The sequence below is a fragment of the Callithrix jacchus genome, chromosome 14, assembly GCF_049354715.1.
Source record: "Callithrix jacchus isolate 240 chromosome 14, calJac240_pri, whole genome shotgun sequence".
Classification (NCBI taxonomy): Eukaryota; Metazoa; Chordata; class Mammalia; order Primates; family Cebidae; genus Callithrix; species Callithrix jacchus.
In genome coordinates, this window is record NC_133515.1 from 33,595,017 (window position 1) to 33,611,935 (window position 16,919).

General features: G+C 37.9%; 1 protein-coding gene and 1 long non-coding RNA gene across 10 annotated transcripts in view; both read right to left on the bottom strand.

Annotated features, from left to right (window-relative positions):
- Nucleotides 1-16,919, bottom strand: part of CTNNA2 (catenin alpha 2) — a 1,148,556-nt gene that overhangs the window by 1,109,586 nt on the left and 22,051 nt on the right. The window lies entirely within an intron of this gene.
- LOC144579149 (uncharacterized) lies at nt 6,419-16,445 on the bottom strand. The gene is made up of 2 exons (XR_013526069.1): nt 15,567-16,445; nt 6,419-15,224 (listed from the first exon to the last, which is right to left on the bottom strand). It is a non-coding gene; the product is annotated as an uncharacterized LOC144579149 (long non-coding RNA).

Genomic DNA, 16,919 nt, shown 5'->3' on the forward strand with positions numbered 1-16,919 from the left:
ACATGTTTTCCGTCTTTGCCTAAGTCGGGAATTATCAACCTGGAAAATCACTGACACCTAGTGGGTGTATGGATTCATTGGTGAAGACAATAAACTCACTTTGAATACTATTTTTTTTGCAGAAGAAAACAACATCCCCCAACTACACAAATGTGTTTTCATCATTTTATAATTTTAGTGTGTTTATAAAGTGTTTGATGTAAATAGGATACGAGGCCACCTGCTATGACAAAAGGCAACAGATCAAGGAGTTAAACAAGTTCCTTTTCCTCTCGTGCAACAGTTGGCATATACATAGTTCATATTTGATGTTGCTGCTCCATATCACGAATGTGGGCACCATCTATTGTATTACTCTGGCATCCTCAATGTACAGCTTCCATTTTGTAATCTAGGTTCTCTTATTGTAACTCAACCCAGCCTGTGGGTAGTGGGGAAGCGGAAGTGAAGGCATGCCACTTCTCTCTAAGCATAGGGCCTAGAAGTTGCACACAAAACTCAGCTCATGCTTTACTGGATATAACTTTCTGAATAACCACATGTAGCTATAAGGAAGGCTAAGACACATATTGCCCTATGTCCAATTCAGGAGTTCTATCACTAAAAAAGTATGTGAGAATGAGTAAGAGGGCTGACAACTGTCTCTGCAACGGTGCTATCCTGTGAGGTTGAATTTAAATATAATGGAGATATTTGGAATTTGGAAAAAACCTGAGTCTACATGACATATGAGATTCATATTTATATGGCAATAGTTTTGGATATAAGGCATCGTAATATTCATCAGTATACAGGATGTTATTAACAACCTCATAGCATTAGAGAGGATTAAGGGACACAGTGTATCTACAGCAATCATTCTAGAATAGACACACACTAAAGATCCATTCTCTTCCTTTTTCTCATCCTTCTGGATAGACTTGGCCTGTTGCTACCCCAGGTAATAATAAAACAGAACCGTTATCATATGCTCTAGTTGGGCACAGACTGGGACTCTCTCTGCAAGTTAGATGTCCTTTGAATGGAGGTTGAAAATTGACAGTTGCTTGCTTCCTCTTCCAAAGTCAATCTATCTGAGCTTAGAAGTACACCCAGAGCTCAAGCAAGGAAGGCTAAGGGACTGTTTCTTGGTTAGGCCACTTGGAATGTCAATACGTCCTAAGCCTTTTTCTCAGGTAACCTCTTGAATTTAAGAAAGAATTCGTCTTCATTTTGGGTCTCATGAAAAATCAATGTTATTTGTGTCACCAAGAAAAAGTTCTGAAGCTATGCATATTCTCACCAAGTCACTAAAACCTCATATAGCTATGTCCCTGCACTTTCAAAAACAGCTTATTTTCAACAACTGCCTTTTATCAGTCATGAGAACTTGTCATATCTATCTTCTATGCTACAGAAGGCATCTGAAGTGGCACCTAGCCTAGGAACTACCTTCTAGACCCCAGAAATCTTCCCATTTCCTATTCCCTTTACACAAAAAAGTTTGTTTCAATTGCTTCACTTACAAAGAACAGAAAAGAGAGGAAAAGAAAGCCATATTTATGGCTTCCCAAGCCAAGAAATTCATTTTGTAGTTTGTCTCTTAGCTCAAGAGATTATGGACTGACCTCTCTAGACTTAACCTATAACTCAACTGATTTATTGCCACTACACACTATTCATTAAAAAATTCCCCAAAACAGCCTACACAGTGGCTCACACCTGTAATCCCAACACTTTGGAAGGTCAAGGTGCGTGGATCACTTGAGGTATGGAGTTTGAGACCAGCCTATTCAACATGGTGAAACCCTGTCTCTACTAAAAATACAAAAAATTAGCCTGGAGTGTTGGCACCCACACGTAGTCTCAGCTACTCGGGAGGCGGAGGCAGGAGAATCACTTGAACCCAGGAGGCAGGGGTTGCAGTGAGGCAAGATCGTGCCACCACACTCCAGTTGACAGAGTGAGACTCCATTTCAAAAAAAAAAAAAAAAAACCTCCCCAAACCTGGATCTCCCACCAGACTAATTTTGTCCAACTCTTCCCTGGTCCAAAAATACTTGTTGTCTTTTCTACTTTAATATTTTACAACAAGAAATTTAAATCACAAAGTCTTTTTTTATTCTTTAATGTTTCCAAATTGATGTCAATCACATTTTGCTATCATAATAAAGTTATAAAATGGACCTTGTAAAACAAATGGACACAATGTTTTATTTCCAGATAGTTCTGCACTATATGTAGCCTATGAAATCATTTTCATCATAAATCATATTTTCATATAGAGTCATCTATTAAATGATCTGTTCATTGCTAGTGAAGCATAAAACCAACACATTAAACAAGGTACAATTGGATGTGATGGAAGCAGTGGAGCTACTAAAAAAAAAGTTGTCAGACTGAAAACCGTCAGAGCAGTCAAAATAATAAATGAGTCAAAATGTATTTCAAACTACCGGTTTATAACCAGCAAGTTAGAGCGGTCTAGTTCATCTTTAAAAACAAAAAATATTTGAATTAAGATAATACTAAATTTGCATATTAATCTTCTTAAGAAGAAAGGTACAATAATGCTTAGTTACTGAAATAATAATTGATTTCACATTTCAAAGTAAAATAAAATCCTAACACGCTTTTATAGGACATCCAACTCATAATGACTGCTTTGTCATTTTTGAATATTATATGGTTTCATTTCAATGAAACTTTACAAACATTTTACCAAACTTCATAAATACATTTTAATGGAAGAGGATAAACAAGTTACTTAATAGTGAACTATATATCAAAGATCTAATGTTGCACTTGACATTGTGTTGTCGTACGTCATAAAACAGCCAGGTTTTCAGAAAATTTGCTTAACACTGTAAGCTAAAGTTAATAAAAATTTTCTAAAAAGAAAAACAGAGTATTTATAAATGGTTGAAAATGAATTCAAAATTTTTTTAAACACATGTGTTCTGTTTTTAAAATGGTAGAAAATGCATACAAACTATTATGATATTCATTAAACTTATTAAGTCCCTCCATATTCTCATAAGTGGATAAAAACTCTTAGTGACACATGAAGCAGAGAAATGTGCAAATGTGAAAAAAAATGAGGACACTAAAATATGATGAAAATGTTCACTTTTGATAGTGTCTAACCGGTTTACAGGAAATAGTGAAATGGTCTTAAATAAATAAATGTGTGTGTGGGTGCGTGTGAGATTTCCAAAATTAAAGCAGCTCCATTCTATGCTAACATTTGTAAAATAAGAATTTGCTAATAGTGTTTAAGGTACCATGCTATAAACTTTATGTGCATTACCTTTAATCCTCTGCAGGTTGGTATTACCATCTCATTTTACAGATAAGTAAATTAAGGCTCAGAATGCTCATTAAACCTGCCCAGTTTTAGTGAGCAATCAAGCTGAGATTCAAATCTAGTTTTGCTTCAAAGCTCAAGACAGACAAAAAAATTGAGACGTTCTGTTTAAATGTCTGCAACCTAATTTCAATGCTTTTAATTCACAAGAATAAAAAAGTCAATTGCATTCAAAAAGGAAAACTAAGTTTTGCTGCTTAAATTTGCAAACTCATAAAGAATCTTAAACAGGATAGCTATTTTAGGATAACTCTTTCACTTTTAACATTAGATAATATAGTGCATTTTGAAATACAAAATTTCTTTCTTTCGATTTTGAAGGGCTGAAGAAATAGTCCCTACTAGGGGATGAAAAATGGGGGTTAATACTGGCAGTAGGAAATTGCAGCAGCCATACAAAATGCTTCAGGTTATCTTGGCAAGTCTAGCAGTGCTGAAAACATTCACACAATATATAGTACTTTCAGGCTAAAAGGTTTGGTGCATTTCAGTCGCAAAAGTATAAAGCATAGTTTGTAAAAAGCTTAAAAAAAAAAGAAAGAAATTAGAAGGCCAGAAAACTTACAGTTGAAAGCATCATTAGTTTTCTAACATTATGAAAAATTATCACTACAAGCACCATGTGAAATATTTCATAAAAATTATGAAGATTGGGGCCGAGCACGGTGGCTCATGCCTGTAATCCCAGGACTTTAGGAGGTCAAGGCAGGCAGATCACGAGGTCAAGAGACTGAGACCATCCTGAACAACATGGTGAAACCATGTCTCTACTAAAAATGAAAAAATTAGCTGAGCATGGTGGTGCATACCTGTAGTCCCAGCTACTCAGGAGGCTAAGGCAGGAGAATTCCTTGAACCCAGGAGGTGGAGGTAACAGTGAGCTGAGATTGCACCACTGCACTCCAGCATGGTAACAGAGTAAGTAAGACTCCATCAAAAAAAAAGAATTATCAAGATGAGGAAATGCAAATTTTAAATGTTCTAATAATCTAAGACACGAGCCACCACTTTACCTGTAATCAACTCCTAAGTCAGAAGAATTAGGGCTGTCTGGCAAATACCTTACTCTGTAGCTAAATATAACCTTTAGTACATATTTTTACCAAGTATATGAGGATATATATATATGTATGTACTTATATATCTATTCTATTTATTTCAAGGCCATATATATAAGTATATAATATACTTATAGATGTAAGTATATATATGTGTATATATTTACACATATATATAATATACTTATAGATGTAAGTATATATATGTGTATATATTTACACATATATATACTTATTTATACTTATATATGTATATATAATAGATACATATATAAGTATATATTTATATTTATATACATGCATATACTTTCAAGGTTAAAAATGTTAACAAAACACAAATAGAGATAAGCACAGTTACATTGTAGACTTACAAATTTAACAAAGACATGTTTCTTTAGGACATGTCTCATGCACATTTTACACAACATATGAAATGCTGAATCACTAGCAAATCAATCAAAACAATTTGATCAACACAACATTAAAATTTGACATTTAATCAGACCAATCTGATAGCTATTAAATAAAACCTACCAATTTCCAATTTTCCATACTATGCTAAGTTGTTTTAAGCAACTTATGTGGTCAAACTTACAGTAAGTAGGAAAAGTTCTCAACACTACAAAGCATTCAGAAATAAACACATCACTGAAGAGTTAAATGGTGTTCAAAAGCTACACAAAACAAAGTCACAGAACCAAAGATCTTTTTTTAAATGTATAAGTGACTTCATTAATATTTGACAAAATTGAGTCACCTTTGGTTCACTTATAAATATTTACCAGGAAAATATTTACTTTAGCTTTATTGTAATAAAATTGCTTGTTTCATGTGCTCATTATAAATACGTAACTATTACTTAAAAACGTGTTTGTCCTGTGAATCAACTAAAACAAGTCATCCTACATAAGCAAGTGGCATTCATGCTACAATTCAGGAAAATCTAATGTAAATAATTACAGGAATAAAATGAGGATTAGCATACTTTTGGGTGGGGAGAGTTAAAGGAAGGATAGTCAAAACAAAGATGGAGTCAGTTGAGGGGAAAACCTCTGCTTCTCTTCTATGTATTTCAAGAGCATATGTTGCATTTACTCTGTGCCAGACACTAGTTAAAGTTCTCTGCAAATATCTAATCATTGATTCTTACAGCAACCCTATGAGGTAAGTAATACTGTTTTTTTTTGTTTGTTTGTTTTTTAATTTTTTAATTTTTTATTGTGTTTTAGGTTTTGGAGTACATGTGCAGAACATGAAAGATAGTTGCATAGGTACACACATGGTGGTGTGTTTTGCTGCTTTCCACCCCTTCACCCACATTTGGCATTTCTCCCCATGCTATCCCTCCCCAGCTCCCCCCTCCATCCCTTCCCTATTCCCCCAATAGACCCCAGTGTGTAGTACTCCCTTCCCTGTGTCCATGTGTTCTCATTGTGCATCACCCGCCTATGAGTGAGAATATGCGGTGTTTCATTTTCTGTTCTTGTGTCAGTTTGCTGAGAATGATGTTCTCCAGATTCATCCATGTCCTTACAAACAACACGAACTCGTCATTTTTGACTGCTGCATAATATTCCATGGTGTATATGTGCCACATTTTCCCAGTCCAGTCTATCATTGATGGGCATTTGGGTTGGTTCCAGGTCTTTGCTAATGTAAACAATGCTGCAATGAACATTTGTGTGCATGTGTCCTTATAGTAGAACAATTTATAGTCCTTTGGATACATACCCAGTAATGGGATTGCTGGGTCAAATGGAATTTCTATTTCTAGGTCCTTGAGGAATCGCCACACTGTCTTCCACAATGGTTGAACTAATTTACACTCCCACCCATAGTGTAAAAGTGTTCCTATTTCTCCACATCCTCTCCAGCATCTGTTGTCTCCAGATTTTTTAATGATCGCCATTCTAACTGGTGTGAGATGGTATCTCAATGTAGTTTTGATTTGCATTTCTCTAATGACCAGTGATGAGCATTTTTTCATATGTTTGTTGGCCTCCTGTATGTCTTCTTTTGTAAAGTGTCTGTTCATATCCTTTGCCCATTTTTGAATGGGCTTGTTTGTTTTTTTTTGTAAATCTGTTTGAGTTCTTTGTAAATTCTGGATATCAGCCCTTCGTCAGATGGGTAAAGTGCAAAAATTTTTCCCATTCTGTTGGCTACTGATTCACTCTAGTGACTGTTTCTTTTGCCGTGCAGAAGCTGTGGAGTTTCATTAGGTCCCATTTGTCTATTTTGGCTTTTGTTGCCAATGCTCTTGGTGTTTTGTTCATGAAGTCCTTGCCTACTCCTATGTCCTGGATGGTTTTGCCTAGATTTTCTTCTAGGGTTTTTATGGTGCCAGGTCTTACGTTTAAGTCTTTAATCCATCTGGAGTTAATTTTAGTGCAAGGTGTCAGGAAGGGGTCAGTAATATTGTTATATGCATTTTACAGATGAGAAAGCTGCGGCACAGTGAGGTTCAGTCACTTGGCCAAGCTAATGAGTGGCAGAGCCAGGTGTTGTACCTAAACATAGTCCATATCTCTAACCACTAAATGGTACTGCTTCCCTTCAAATAAAACTACTCCCTTCGGATCCTTTTCCTCTTATTCCCTTTTGCAATATAGGTGTACTTATTCTTTCATACAAAGAAAAAACATTCTGGGGAAACATCAGCAAGCAAAAGTAGACAGAGTTCCTGTTCTCGTAAAGGTTGCAGTCTGGTTGGACAGATAGGAATTTTGGAATTATATACAAATTAGTGTGTAACTGCTAATTAAAATAAATACTATTTTTAAAAGTCAAGTTTTCTTAATGCATATGATAAGAAACAAGACCTTGGTGGGGTAAGTACAGAAAGATTCTCCAAAAAGAGACACTAAGCAGGAGCTCTAAATATGCTGTCATTGGGGTCCAAAGTGGCTCCCGCCGGAGGTCATGGTGCTTGCGAAGGCGAGGTCATCAGTTCAAGGCTAACCTGAGCAACCTCATAAGCTCAAACTGATTGGCAAAAAAAAAATTAAAAAAAAAAAATATGCTGTCATTAACCAGGTAAAGAAGTGCAGGAGCTACAAATGTGCAGTCCTACCCCCCCCCCCACACCCCAATTTCCATGCAGTTGTGGTCAGTCTCATTTATTGATGTGGTAGTGGAAGGACAGATAGTTCTGGTCCACATCTTAGAGTCTTTCAAAGACTAATAGGCTTGAGGTGACCAGCAAGGAAAATGAGATCTCAGGATTCAACAAGTGAAGACAACCACAGTCCCACCTGAGAGTAAAAGTAGCATTTCCAAACCTCCCCATTCCTGTCTCTCCTAATAAAGCCATCCAATATTTATTACAACATAAAGATAAAATCAGAGTGAATTATGAGTAACACTGTATCCTAAAGAGGGACTTGTGCAAGAACTTAATTCTTCGAGCTGCTAGAATTCACATTACTGATTCCAAGGGCCTCATACAATCAAAAAGGTTTATAGCGATTTAGCCTTCATGACTCTATCCAAAGGACCCAGGACCAAAATAACACCTTCTATCACCTCTAGCATTTTAAACATCCTTTTCTAGGCCTTTCACACGTTCTAAGCATGTCCTTGATATGTGAAGGCCAATAGAAGCCACAAGGAAAGTAAAAGTTTGAACAATTATGAATAGATCAGAAAGGCTACTTCCTGCCATTTGCATGCCTCACTCCTATTAATATATTTCTCCATAGCATTGGTTCTGTTTTTTAATAACAGCACAACACTGGTGACTCACATTCACCATATGGTCCTCGTGGACTCCCAGGTCTCTGTCTGCTGTACTCGTGCCTGCCTAGCTAGTCTTTTCTTAACCATTATCTGTGCAATTATTTGGATGTTTTCATACCAAAGAGAAACTTAGATTTATTCTTACTGAACTTGATTTTAATTTAAGCAGATCACTTTTCTAGGTTATTCCATTTTCAAGCACGCTGCCCTCATTCAGGTCTTCATGAGGCCTCACCTGACCTGCTGCAAGAGTCTAATTGATTTATCTGCCACCACGTTTCCCAATTATGATCTTCTGTTTGCACAGTCATCATGTCATGCTTCAGACATTGGAGCACACTAATTAGACAGCTTGCCCCTGGAGTAGAAACAAAGCTCAAATCTCTTAGAATAGCATTTAAGACCATATAAAATCTGTTCCCAGCCTTCTTCGCACTAAACTCTGACCCCATGTGATTTAAATATCAATCACATATGCCTACTCAGAGCAATATTCTCTGAGCTCCCTTACCTCGGGTCATGCTCTCCATTCCTATAAAATGTTACCATTTCCAGCCCTACCTGCTGTTTCCACTCTCAAAGTCTGTTTGCTATCAAGGCCATAGCTCTGTATTTTCCCCATTCACACCATCCAATGTGTCTCTCCGTCATCCGTGCCTCCACAGTATTTTGTATCACTATTACAATCTAGTAATTCCTCAAGAATTCTAATGATAACTACCACGTCTGCACTAACCAAGGCTGGCATGTTCAAGTTCTCAACAACACAACTAAATAAATAAAAGACTAGAGGGAAAAAATCAAAATAGCTTTAGTCTATAAAATTACATTAGGTATAAGGTTTTTCAAAGACACTTGTTTTTGATATATTGTGTTTGAAAGTACACTCCGATAAGCTTTCCTTCAAATAATCATCTGTATATGCTGCAGCACAATCCTTCCAGAAGCTGAGATGTTCATAGCATTTATTTACAGTTTATAGAGTTTGAAACAAACAAGTTTGAGTTTGTGTTTTATTTATTTTTACAAACTATCTTAGTGTTTTAAAACATGTTTTTATGATCCTGGTCTTATATGTCTACACTAAGTAAATGAAGTTTAAATAGATCTTCCCTCTATTGGAATGAACATGGTCACCATTTTTCCTTCCAAAAGTTGAATCAATAATTTTTATATTAGCTAAATGAAGGAAGCTCAAGTAAGCCATGCACATGTAAAATGATGTAAATTTTAAATTTGGGGTATAAAATTATAAAACCCAAATTTCCAAAACCATAGATCCTGAGGTGCTACTGGTATTCAGGTAAGTTGTATGCATAACTTCCTCTGGAATAAAAGGCATAGTAATTCAAGAAATGTATGCTACACAAAATTATGTTCTTCTAGGATGCAAATGTAACTGACACAGTAAGTATTTATGGTCTAAAAGTAAAAGCAGTTCTGATGGTTTTCGCATTCTACTTTCATGTGGTGTGGGTGGCAAGTAGACTTTGCTACTGGGTGAACCCTTGAATTTGAGCAAGAATGAAAACTGATTATCAAGACTGATTTGTTTCCTAAGGGGATATACCTTAATTGTTCTGTAAGGAAGCCAGTCCTCTCCTAAAGTTGGGTTTTCCTGAGGTCATATAAATGACACCTCTCACCATGATTGCAAAATGCAAGAAACAAAAAACCCAAACAGATGCTGACAGCATAAGAACAAAGGTATAAAAGAAATAAATGGGGTGGGGAAGGATGGCCAAATAGGAAGAGCTCTGGAGTGCAGTTCCCAGAAAGAACAATGCAGAGGGTGAGTGCCCACTGCATTTCCAAACAAATTTTCACTGCCCACAGACCAGGAGATTTTGTGGCTGAAAAGTGCCATGAGTTTTCAGCATGGAGGCTTCAGCCGGTGCTGGGTTGAAACTCACACAAATATGGGCAGCTGTTTCAACAGGCACCTTGAACGCCTGGGATACAGAGCCACCCATTCAACTGAAACAGAGGGTGCAGAGAAAGGGAGACAGGTGATCTGGCGCAGCGGATACCACCCCCACAAAACAAGCAATCTGAAATGCTCTGGATTGAGAATTTTGCAGCAAGCACAGCGGGACCCAGGATGGTCCAGCTCAGTGGGGGGAAAGGTGACCACCACTACTAGGTAGTCTGCCTCTACCTAGACAGTTCACATAGCAGCTGGGCAGAGCCTGCAGCAGCTCAGCAATACCTCTACTGGCAGACTATGACTAGACTACTCTGGGCAGGGCAGGGCATCTATGAAAAAAAGGCAGCAGCATGACAGGAACTTATAAATAACACCGAACTTTCTAGAATAGAGCACCTGGGAAAAGAGGCAGTTATGAGATCTGCTGCAGCAGACTTAAAAGTACCTGCCTGGCAGCTCTGCATGGAACAGTGGAGCTCCCAGCACAGCACTTGAGCTCCTATAAGGGACAGACTATTTCCTCAAGCAGCTCCCCAGCCCAAAGAGACACCTCATAAAGTAGAGCTCAGGCCAACATCTAACAGGAACTCTACTGGGACGAAGATATCAGAAGAAGAAACCAGTAGCAACTCTTACTGTTCTGCAGCCCCCACTGGTGATCCCCAGGCAAGCAGGGTCTGGAGTGGACCTCCAGTATTCCTGCAGCAGAGGGGCCTGACAGTTAGAAGGAAAACTAAGAAATAGAAAGAAATAACTTCATCATCAACAAAAAGGATGTCCACTCAGAGACCCCATCTGAAAGTTACCAACTACAAAAACCACAGGTAGATAAAGCAACTAAGATAGGAAGAAACCAGCACAAAAAGGATGAAAACACCAAAACCAGAATGCATCTTCTCCTCCAAAGGATCACAACTCCTTACCAGCTAGGGATCAAAGATGGATGGAGAATGAATCTGATGAATTGACAGAAAAAGACTTCAGAAGGTGGGTAATAACAAACTTCTCAGAGTTAAAAGAACATGTGCTAACCCAATGCAAAGAAACTAAGAAACTAGAAAGAAGGTTAGATGAGAGGCTAACTAGAATAAACAGCTTAGAGAAAAATATAAATGACTTGATGGATCTGAAAAACACAGCACAAGAACTTCAAGAAGTATACACAAATTTCAATAGCAGAATTGACCAAGCAGAAGAAAGGATATCAGAGATTGAAGATCAACTCAATGAAATAAAAAGAGAAGGCAAGAATAGAGAAAAAAGAGTGAAAAGAAGTGAACAAAGCCTCCAAGAAATATGGGATTAAGTGGAAAGACCTAATCAACATTTGATAGGTGTACCTGAATGTGATGGAGAGAATGAATCCAAGCTGGAAAACACTCTTCAGGATATTATCCAGGAGAACTTCCCCAACCTAGCAAGTCCGGCCACCATTCAAGCCCAGGAAATACAGAGAACACAAAGATATACCTCAAGAAGAGCAACCACAAGGCACATAATCGTCAGATTCACCAGGGTTGAGCTCTCCCAAGCTTAAACCAGGAAGAAGCTGAAACCTTGAATAGACAAATAAAAAGGGCTGAAGTTGAGGCAGCAATTAATGGCCTACAAACCAAAAAGAGCCCAGGTCCAGATGGGTTCACAGCTACATTCTACCAGATGTACAAAGAGGAGCTGGTACCATTCCTTCTGAAACTGTTCCAAACAATACAAAAGAGGGAATTCTTCCCAAATCATTGTATGAGACCAACATCATCCTGATACCAAAACCCAGCAGAGACTCAGAAAAAAAAAAAAAAAACTTCAGACCAATAGCCATGATGAACACAGATGCAAAAATCTTCAGTAAAATCCTGGCAAACCAATTGCAACAGCATATCAAAAAGCTTATCCATCACAATCAAGTAGGCTTCATTCCAGGGATGTAAGGCTGTTTCAATATATTCAAGTCTATAAATGTAATCCACCACACAATCAGAACCAAAGACAAAAACCACATGGTTACCTCAATAGATGCAGAGAAGGCCTTCAACAAAATTCAACAGCCCTTTATGCTAAAAACTCTCAATAAACTAGGTATGGCAGGAACATATCTCAAAACAATAAAAGCTATTTAAGACAAACCTACGGCCAATATCACACTAAATGGGCAAAAACTGGGAGCATTCCCTTTGAAATCCAGCACTAGACAAGGATGCCCTCTCTCACCACCCCTATTCAATATAGTATTGGAAGTTCTAGCTAGAGCAATTAGGCAAGAAAAAAAAATAAAGAGTATTTAATTAAAAAGAGAGGAAGTCAAATTCTCTATTTGCAGATGACATGACTGTATATTTAAAAGACCCCATCATCTCAGCCCAAAATCTCCTGAAACTGATAAGCAAATTCAGCAAAGTCTCAGGATACAAAATCAATGTGAAGAAATCACAACCATTTCTATACACCAATAACAGATTAACAGAGAGCCAAATCATGAGCAAACTCCCATTCACAATTGCTACAAAGAGAATAAAATACCTAGGGATACAACTAACAAAGGATGTAAAGGACCTCTTAAAGAAGAACTACAAACCACTGCTCAAGGAAATAAGAGAGGACACAAACAGATGGAGAAACATTCCATGGTCATGGTTAGGAAGAATCAATATCATGAAAATGGCCATACTGCCCATTGTAATTTACAGATTCAATGCCATCCCTATAAGCTACCAATGACCTTCTTCACAGAACTGGAAAAAAAACACCTTAAACTTCATATGGAACCAAAAGAGAGCCCACATAGCTAAGATAATCATAAGCAAAAAGAACAAAGCCAGAGGCATCATACTATCTGATTTCAAACTATACTACAAGGCTAAAGTAATCAAAACAGCATGATACTGGTACCAAAACAGAGATATAGACCAATGGAACAGAACGGAGGCCCTGGAGGCAACGCCCCACATCTACAATCATCTGATCTTTGACAAACCTGACAAAAACAAGCAATGGGAAAGGACTCCCTATTTAATAAATGGTGGTGGGAAAACTGGCTAGCAGTGTGCAGAAAGCAAAAACTGGACCCCTTCCTGACACCTTACACTAAAATTAACTCCAGATGGTCTAAAGACTTAAACATGAGACCTAACACCATAAAAATCCTAGAAGAAAACCCAGGCAAAACCATTCAGAACATAGGCATAGGCAAGGACTTCATGACTAAAACACCAAAAGCATTGGCAACGAAAGCCAAAACTGGCAAATGGGATCTAATTAAACTCGAGAGCTTCTGCACAGCAAAAGAAACAATCATTAGAGTGAACTAGCAATCAACTAAATGGGAAAAAAATTTTGCAATCTCCCCATCTCACAAACGGCTAATATCCATAATCTACAAAGAACTAAAACAGATTTACAAGAAACAAACAAACAAACCCATCCAAAAGTGGGAGAAGGATATGAGCAGACACTTTTCAAAAGAAGACATATATGAGGCCAACAAACATATGAAAAAATACTCATCATCACTGATTATTAAAGAAATGCAAATCAAAACTACCTTGAGATACCACCTCACGCCAGTTAGAATGGTGATCATTAAAAAATCTGGAGACAACAGATGCTGGAGAGGATGTGGAGAAATAGGAACACTTTTACACTATGGGTGGGAGTGTAAACTAGTTCAACCTTTGTGGAAGACAATGTGGTGCTTCCTCAAGGACCTAGAAATAGAAACTCCATTTGACCCAGCAATCCCATTACTGGTTATATATCCAAAGGATTATAAATCATTCTATCATAAAGACACATGCACACGTATGTTCATTGTGGCACTGTTTACAATAGCAAAAACCCAGAACCAACCCAAATGCCCATTGACAATAGATTGGACAAGGAAAATGTGGCACATATACACCATGGAATACTATGCAGCCATAAAAAATGATGAGTTCATGTCCTTTGTAGGGACATGGATGAATCTGGAAACCATCATTCTCAGCAAACTGACACAAGAACAGAAAATCAAATACCGCATGTTCTCACACATAGGTTGGTGTTGAACAGTGAGAACACATGGACACAGGAGAGAGGGGAGCATCACACACTGGGGTCTGTTGGTGGGGGCCAAGGGAGGGACAGCAGGAGGTGGCGTGGGGAGGTCAGGGAGGGATATCATGGGAAGAAATGCCAGATGTAGGTGACGGGAGGACGGATGCAGCAAACTACATTGCTATGTGTGTACATATGCAACAGTCCTGCATGATTTGCACATGTACCCCAGAACCTAAAGTACAATTTTAAAAAAAGGAAAAAAATAGAATTAAATATGACGCAAGAGCATGGGAAAGGGCATGAAGGGATAGGAGTTTAGTAATAGAGCATGAGTAGAGCATTCTGAGAAAAGAAATGTTAAAATCCCAAAGTAGCAGAAATCTAGGGGCATTTTCTTGTAGGCTCATGAGCATTTGATTCAAGGGCTTGTTAGCTTCTAGAAATGGTGATCATCACATAACAAGGCAGATTGGAGGATCAGGCAGGTCAAATCAGTCACCTAAGGAGTCATTTTCTCTATTCGCCAACAGAAAGTCTTACAATGGAAGGTGGTTTACGCCCTCCACCTGCAAATAAAATGGGCAGAAATACTGAGGAGAGAAAAGACAATTTTCCAACAGTGGGAAGTGAGGTGAGCAACATGAGAACCTCCAGTGAAGAACAAAACACAAACAAGACCAAGAGACACAGATGCAAGTATAGTAAAATCCATGGGGAGGCCGGGTTGGGCAGATTGCCTGAGCTCAGAAGTTCACGAGCAGCCTAGACAACAAACACAGTGAAACCCTATCTCTACTAAAATCCAAAACATTCGCTGGGCATGATGGCATGCTCCTATAGTCCTGGCTACTCCAGAGGCTGAGGCAGGAGACTTGCTTGAACATGGGAGGCGGAGGTCGCAGTGACTGAGCTGAGATCATGCCATTGCATTCCAGCCTGGGCAACAGAGAGAGATTTTGTTTACCCCCACAAAAAAAAAAAAAAAAAAAAAAAATCCATGGTGAAATGTGAGGACAGGAGAGTAGGGGATGAGCTCAAAGCAAATGTATGCATGTACTCCACCCTCAACACACATGCACACACACACACACATGCACACGCACATGCACACACATATATACACCTCTTCTTTTTTTTTAATTTTTATTTTTTTGTTTTTTTATTTTTATTTTTTTTTAATTTTTTATTGGATTATAGGTTTTGGGGTACATGAGTAGAGCATGCAAGACAGTTGCGTAGGTACACACATGGCAGTGTGCTTTGCTTTTCTTCTCCCCTTCACCCACATTTGGCATTTCTCCCCAGGCTATCCCTCCCCACCACCCCCTCCCACTGGCCCTCCCCTTTTCCCCCCAATAGACCCCAGTGTTTAGTACTCCCCTTTCTGTGTCCATGTGTTCTCATTTTTCATCACCCACCTATGAGTGAGAATATGCGGTGTTTCATTTTCTGTTCTTGTATACACCTCTTCTTTAGAGATATTTAGGTGTATATATGCTAGCTTAGAAAACCTTGTTATAATAATATTAATCAATAAATATTTAAGCCACAGTTTTGAAATTTTAAGATTCTACTACTAGTATTTGGAGTATCTGAATCTCTGGGATCTTACTTGCCATTTCACTATAAGGTTATATACTATTAGCTAAGATGGCCAACCGGAGAATTAGCCTGGATCTGCCTAGATTTTCCTACTAATCTGGATGGCAACAAACCATACAGCTTGCACCTAAATATAGATAGATATATAATCAAAATAAACCAAACAGAGATCATCCTCTCACCTCATTACATCACTGAGCTCTTGACAAATTAAGAAGACCTAGCCACTTAAGAAAGTGAGGCTAGCAGTGTGAATCTAGGTATGGCTTTCTTTGTATCTCTCTGATTTTTTGGCACCTTCTCTTCCTCTTTCAGCACATCCCATTCAATGCCTCATTACCTTGACCCAAACATGCCAGTTGTGACCCCTCTGAAAATTATCTGTCTACATTGCATCCCTTCAAGAAGTTTGGGTACCATCTAGTTAACCTTATAAATGTCAAAATCAGAAAAGAACTGGAGAATTGCTCACTAATGTGCTGAAACATTCCACAAACATTAGCAATATTTTATGACAAGGCAGTTCTAATCATGGTAATTGGGCTGGTATTTTTTTCAACTTTTCAACAGAGCTAATAATGTGCTAATAATACCAGAGCCTTGAAGATACAAAAATCTTAACTATCTCCCTGCTGTTATCTTTGATTCTTTCCGGGATTACCTTCTAAGCACCATGATTTACCTCCTCCTTCATATTTGACATGTTCCTGAAAGCCAAAATTCTGATAGCATTTATGCTTGAAAATACATTATATATATATATATATATATATATATATATATATATATATATATGATTATGCAATTACATATCCAATGTGATAGTAAGGATGAAAATAAGAATGATTTTGAAGGGCATCATTTTTTAAATGCCCAATTTTACATTCTACTTATCATAATTTCTAACTTTGATTTTCCTGATTGTAAAGGAAAATATGGGCCAGGTCAGTAGATTGACCAGCCTGGCCAACATGGTGAAACCCCATCTCTACTAAAAGTACAAAAAATTAGCTGGGCATGGTGGCAGGCACCTGTAATCCTGGCTACTCAGGAGGCTGAGGCAGGAGAATCACTTGAACTCAGGAGGCGAGGTTTTAGTGAGCTGAGATCACACCACTCCACTCCAGCCTGATCAATGGAGCAAGGCTCCGTCTCAAAAAAAAAAAAAAAAGTAATATTCAATCTATTAGTTGTTTACTTGAAAATGTCTTCCTTT